The sequence below is a fragment of the Nicotiana tabacum genome, chromosome 24 (assembly GCF_000715075.1).
Source record: "Nicotiana tabacum cultivar K326 chromosome 24, ASM71507v2, whole genome shotgun sequence".
Classification (NCBI taxonomy): domain Eukaryota; kingdom Viridiplantae; phylum Streptophyta; class Magnoliopsida; order Solanales; family Solanaceae; genus Nicotiana; species Nicotiana tabacum.
The window spans coordinates 7,204,798-7,211,340 of record NC_134103.1 but is presented as its reverse complement, the minus strand read 5'-3'; positions in this window follow the sequence as shown (position 1 = coordinate 7,211,340).

Here is a 6,543-nt window from a genome sequence, read left to right as displayed (position 1 = left end):
GCAGCAGCCACTTCTCAGGCCAGAGGAGGTGCTTAGACTCCCGCTGCCCGCACACCAGAGTAAGTGGTACATGGATTCCAGACACCGGGGGCACCACCAGCCCAGCCGGCTGCAGTTGCTCAGGACTATGTGGTGCATGTCATGCCTGATGATGAGCAACATCGATTGGAGAGGTTTGGGAGACTCCAGCCTCCATCTTTCAGTGGTACCGAGGGAGAGGATGCACAGGTCTTCTTGGACAGGTGTCAGAGGATACTCCGTACAACAGGTATTCTGGAGACCAGTGGGGTCTCATTCACTACCTTTCAGTTCTCTGGGGCTGCCTTCAGTTGGTGGGAGGCTTACGAGAGGCGTAGGCTAGTCGGTGCAACACCCTTTACATGGCAGCAATTCTTCGGTCTATTCCTGGAGAAGTTCGTGCCTCAATCCCGTAGAGAAGAGCTGCGCATGCAGTTTGAGAAGCTTTGTCAAGGTGATATGTCTGTGACGCAGTATGAGATGCGATTCTCTAAGTTGGCCCGTCATGCTATCTGGTTGGCTCCCACATATAGGGAGATGATCAGGAGGTTCATAGATGGCCTCACTTTTCAGCTGCGATTGCTTATGACTAGAGAGAGAGTGTTTGGTGCTACTTTCAACGAGGTTGTCGACATTGCTCGTCAGATTGAGATGGTTCACAGCCAGGAACGGGTTGAGAGGGAGGCCAAGAGGCCTCATGGACAAGGTGGATTTAGCGGTGTCCTTTCTAGGGGACAGTTCCATCACGGTAGGGGTCGTCCTTTTAGACATGCTCAGACGGCTTGTCCAGTCAACCGTGGTGCATCATCTGGCCACGGGTCGCACAGTCATCAGCAGGGCCAGTCGTTGTTCAGTGCACTACCAGCACAGAGTTCTCACCAGGCCTCGTCTACTCAGGATTCCACGGGTAGTTCCTCTGCGCATTAGGGCAGCAGTTCCATCAGAGAATGGGTTGTTTCAAGTGCGGAGATTTTGGTCACATTAAGAGATATTGCCCTAGGTTGTTTAGTGGGGCTTCACAATAGAGTACTCGGTTGATGGCACCAGCACCAACAACTCCACCACCCGCCCAACCAGTTAGGGGTGGGGTTCAGTCATCTAGAGGTCGCCCTAGAGGGGGAGGCCGATCAGGGGACGGTCAGGCCTGTTTCTATGCTCTTCCTGCTAGACCAGATGCCATTGCTTCAGATGTTGTGATTACAGCTATTGTCTCAGTTTGCCACATAGATGCCTCTGTATGATTTTACCATGGTTCCACTTATTCATATGTCTTCGTATTTTGCTCATTTTTTGGATATGCACTGTGAGTCCCTAGTTTTATCTGTTCATTTATCCACTCCAGTGGGCGATACTATCATTGTGGACCGTGTATATCGATCATGTGTGGTGACTATTGGGAGTTTGGAGACCAGAGTAGATCTTTTGCTGCTTAGTATGGTCGATGTTGATGTGATATTAGGTATGGATTGGTTGTCTCCATGTCATGCTATTTTAGATTGTCACGCTAGGACCGTGACGTTAGTGATGTCGGGGTTGCCCAGAGTTGAGTTGAGCAGCTCCATAGACTATGTTCCCAGTAGAGTGATTTCATACTTGAAAGCTCATCGGATGGTTGAGAAAGGTTGTCTATCTTATCTAGCCTTTGTGAGGGATGTTAGTGCAGAGGCCCCTACTATTGATTCTGTTCCGATGGTGCAAGATTTTCCGAATGTGTTTCTTGCAGACCTGCCTGGCATGCCGCCCGACAAGGATATTGATTTTTGTATTGATTTGGTGTCGGGCACTCAACCCATTTCTATTCCACCGTACCGTATGGCACCGGCTAAGTTGAAGGAGTTGAAGGAGCAGCTTCAGGAACTCCTTGATAAGGGATTTATTCGGCCTAGTGTGTCACCTTGGGGTGCACCAGTTCTATTTGTGAAGAAGAAGGATGGTACTATGAGAATGTGCATTGATTACAGACAATTGAACAAGGTCACAATCAAGAACAAGTGTCCTTTGCTGCGTATTGATGATTTGTTTGACCAGCTTCAGGGAGCGATGGTGTTCTCCAAGATTGATTTGAGGTCAGGGTATCACCAGCTGAAGATTCGAGACTCAGATATTCTTAAGACAGCTTTCAGGACCCGATATAGCCATTATGAGTTCCTTGTGATGCCTTTTGGGCTGACCAACGCCCCAGCAACGTTCATGCATCTGATGAACAGTGTTTCAGCCTTATTTGGACTTGTTCGTCATTGTATTCATTTATGACATTCTGGTGTACTCTCGTAGCCAAGAGGAGCATGCCCAACATCTGAGGATTGTGTTACAGAGATTGAGGGAGGAGAAGCTTTATGCAAAGTTTTTCAAGTGTGAGTTTTGTCTCGGTTCAGTGGGGTTCTTGGGGCACGTGGTGTCCAGCGAGGGTATTCAAGTGGACCCGAAGAAGATAGAGGTGGAGCAGAGTTGGCCCAGACCATCCTCAGCCTTGGAGATTAGGAGCTTTCTTGAATTGGCGGGCTATTACTGTCGTTTTGTGGAGGGTTTCTCATCTGTTGCATCGCCCTTGACCAAATTGACCCAAAAGGGTGCTCATTTCAGGTGGTCGGATGAGTGTGAGGAGAGCTTTCAGAAGCTCAAGACTGCTTTGACCACGACTCTAGTTCTAGTTCTTCCATCAGCTTTTGGTTCATACACAGTGTATTGTGATGCCTCGCGGATCGATATTGGGTGTGTTATGATGCAAGAGGGTAGAGTTAATGCTTATGCTTCATGCCAGTTGAAGCCTCATAAGAAGAACTAACCTGTCCACGACCTTGAGTTAGCAGCTATTGTGCACGCCTTGAGGATTTGGTGGCACTATTAGTACGAGGTTCATTGTGAGATTTAAACCAATCATCGGAGTTTACAGCATCTGTTCAAGCAGAAGGATCTTAACTTGCGTTAGCAGAGGTGGTTGGAGCTTCTTAAGGACTATGATATCACCATTTTGTACCATCCCGGGAAGGCAAATGTGGTGGCCGATGCCTTAAGTCGCCGGGCAGAGAGTTTGGGGACCTTAGCATATCTTCCAGCAGCAGAGAGACCATTGGCATTGGATGTTCAGGCCTTAGCTATCCAGTTTGTTAGATTGGATGTTTCTGAGCCGAGTCGAGTAATGGCTTGTGTGGTCTCTCGGTTATGATCGTATCAGGGAGCGTCAGTGTGATGACCCCCATCTTCTTGTCCTTAAGGTCACGGTCCAGCACAGTGATGCTAAGAAGGTCACTATTAGGGATGATGGTGCATTGAGAATGCAGGGCAGGCTATGTGTGCCTAATATAGATGGTTTATGTGAGTTGATTCTCCAGGAGGCTCACAGTTCGTGGTATTCTATTCATCCGGGTGCTGCGAAGATGTATCAGGACTTGAGACAGCATTACTGGTGGAGGAGGATGAAGAAGGACATAATGGAGTATGTAACTCGGTGCCTAAATTGCCAGCAGGTGAAGTATGAACATCAACGACCAAGTGGGTTCCTACAGAAGTTAGAGATTCTGGAGTGGAAATGGAAGCGGATCACTATGGATTTCGTTGTTGGGCTTCCACGGACTCAACGAAAGTTTGATGCAGTTTGGGTGATTGTGGACCGGCTGACCAAGTCAACTCATTTTATTCATGTGATGACTACCTATTCTTCCGAGCAACTGGCTCGAGTGTATATTCGCGAGATCGTCAAGCTTCATGGCGTACCGGTATCTATCATCTCTGACCGGTGTACGCAATTTACATCACGGTTCTGGAGGGCCGTGCAGCATGAGTTGGGTACTCGAGTGGTGTTGAGCACAATATTTCACCCTCAGACGGATGGACAGTCCGAGCACACTATTCAGATATTAGAGGATATGCTCTGTGCGTGTGTGATGGAGTTTGGGGGTTCGTGGGATCAGTTCTTTCCACTAGCGAAGTTTGCCTACAACAACAGTTATCACTCGAGCATCCAAATGGCACCGTATGAGGCTCTGTGGGTTAGTTCGAGCCGGGCGATGCTAGATTATTAGGTACAGACTTGGTTCAGGATACTCTGGAGAAGGTTAGGGTGATTCAAGATAGAATACGCACAGCCCAGTCCAGACAGAAGAGTTATGCAGATCGGAAGGTTCGCGATATTGCATTCATGGTTGGAGAGTAGGTCTTGCTCCGGGTGTCACCCATGAAGGGTGTTATGAGGTTCGGGAAGAAGGGCAAGCTGAGCCTGAGGTTTATCGATCCATTTGAGGTATTGCGACGTGTTGGGGAGGTTGCATATGAGCTTGCCTTGCCTCCTCGTCTAGCAGGAGTTCATCCAGTATTCCATGTTTCTATGCTCCGAAAGTATCACGATGATCCGTCTTACGTGTTGGATTTCAGCTCAGTCCAGTTGGACAAGGATTTATCTTATGTTGAGGAGCCGGTGACGATCTTAGATAGGAAGGTTCAAAAGCTGAGGTCGAAGAATATTGCTTATGTGAAGGTTCAGTGGAGGGGTCAGTCGGTCGAGGAGGCGACTTAGGAGACCGAGCATGATATGCGCAGTCGTTATCCTCATCTTTTAACCACTTCAGGTATGTCTCTATGCTCGTTTAAGGACGAATGATTGTTTTAAGAGGAGGAGGATGTAACGACCCGGCCGGTCATTTTGAGTGTACTAGCCCCCCGATCCCCTATTTACTATTTTCCCCGTATATGTTTATGCTTATTTGACTTGCCGAGAGGTCTTGTTTTTGGTATCGGAGTGTTTTGAGACACTTAGTCCCTAAAACGGAAGCTTAAGTCTTAGAATTTTGACCGTAGTCGGAACTGTGTGAAGACGACTCTGGAATAGCGTTCTGTCGGTTCCGTTAGCTCTGTTGGGTGATTTTGGACTTAGGAGCGTGTCCGGACTGTGAATTTAAGGTCTGTAGCTAATTTAGGCTTGAAATGATGAAAGTCAAATTTTTGGGAAGTTTGACCGAGGGGTTGACTTTTTGATATAGGGGCCGGATTTTGATTCCGGAAGTTGGAGTAGGTCCGTAATGTTGGATATGAATTGTGTGAAAACTTTGAGGTCAATCGGACGTGGTTTGGTATGATTCGACATCGTTTGTAGAATTTAGAAATTTTGAAGTTTATTAAGTTTGAATTGGAGGGCGATTCGTGTTTTTGTTGTTGTTCGACGTGTTTTGAGGGCTCGACTAAGTTCGTATGGTGTTTTATGACTTGTTGGTATATTTGGTTGAGGTCCTGGGGGACTCGAGGGTATTTCGGATGGTTAACAGTTTGAATTTGGACTTAGGCTAATGGCTGAAGGTTTCTGTAATCTTGTGGTTTCGCACCTGCAGTGGGGAGACCGCAGGTGCATACTCGCACGTGCGGGTGAAGTAGCACAGAAGCGGGAGTTGAGGAGATGGACAGGGGTCGCAGGTGCGAGGACATTTCCGCATCTGCGAGCCCGTAGATGCGCTCGAAGCTCCGTAGATGCGGAGAGTGAGGTGGAGGGGAAGGTCGCAGAAGCCCACCTTTGTCCGCAGGCGTGCACACATAGGTGCAGCCCCTTCATCACAGATGCGGATCCAGCCCTTTAAGTCATTTCTGCACCTGCGAGGGTAATTCCGCAGGTGCGACAATGGGTCCGCATATGCGGAAGAACTGGGCAGAAAATGGGATTTCGAGGGTTTGATTTCCATTTCGATTTTGGGACTTTGATAGCTCGGTGTGAGGCAATTGTTCGAGGTTTCTTCAAGAAGATTGTTGGGGTAAGTGATTCTAACTCGGATTGGACTATATTTCATGAATCTATTGCTATTTTCATCATCTAATTTGGGGGAAAATGGTAGAAACTTCATAGGCTAAAATTTCGAGTTTTGGAAGGTGATTTGAGGTTGGATTCGAGTAATTCTTGTATGGTTGGACTCATGAGTGGATGGGTGTTCGTATTTTGTGGCTTTTGTCGGATTCCGAGACGTGGGCCCGGGGCCGACTTTTGACCAATTTCGGATTTTGGCTTGTAATTTCATATTTTTCTTGTGGAATTGATTCCTTTAGCCTATATTAATTATCTCGTAATGCTTGTGGCTAGATTTGGGACATTTGGAGACTGATTCGAGGGGCAAAGGCATTGTGGAATAGAATTTTTACGTGGTTTGAAGTAAGTAAAAGTTTTAAATCTAGTTCTGAGGGTATGAAATCCCGAATTATTGGATTATGTGAGTATTTTGGAGGTGACGCACATGCTAGGTGATGGGCGTGTGGGCGTGCACCATAGGAATTGGGACTTGGTCCATTCCGTGAAACTGTAAAGTTGAATAACTTGTTGCTAGCTATATTCTCTCCCTGTGTTATAGAAATTTAAATTCAAATCATGTTAGAAATCATGCTTAGGCTATGTGATGGTACTGTTGGGACCCGGAGAGGTCGCGTACTTGTTGAATTACTTGCTAATTGCTGTCTTGTACTCAGTCATGGTTTTACTTGCATATCATATCTCAGCCTCTTTTTGATTTTGTTGATACACTATGTTATCTTTGTTTGGGCTGATTTTTGTAA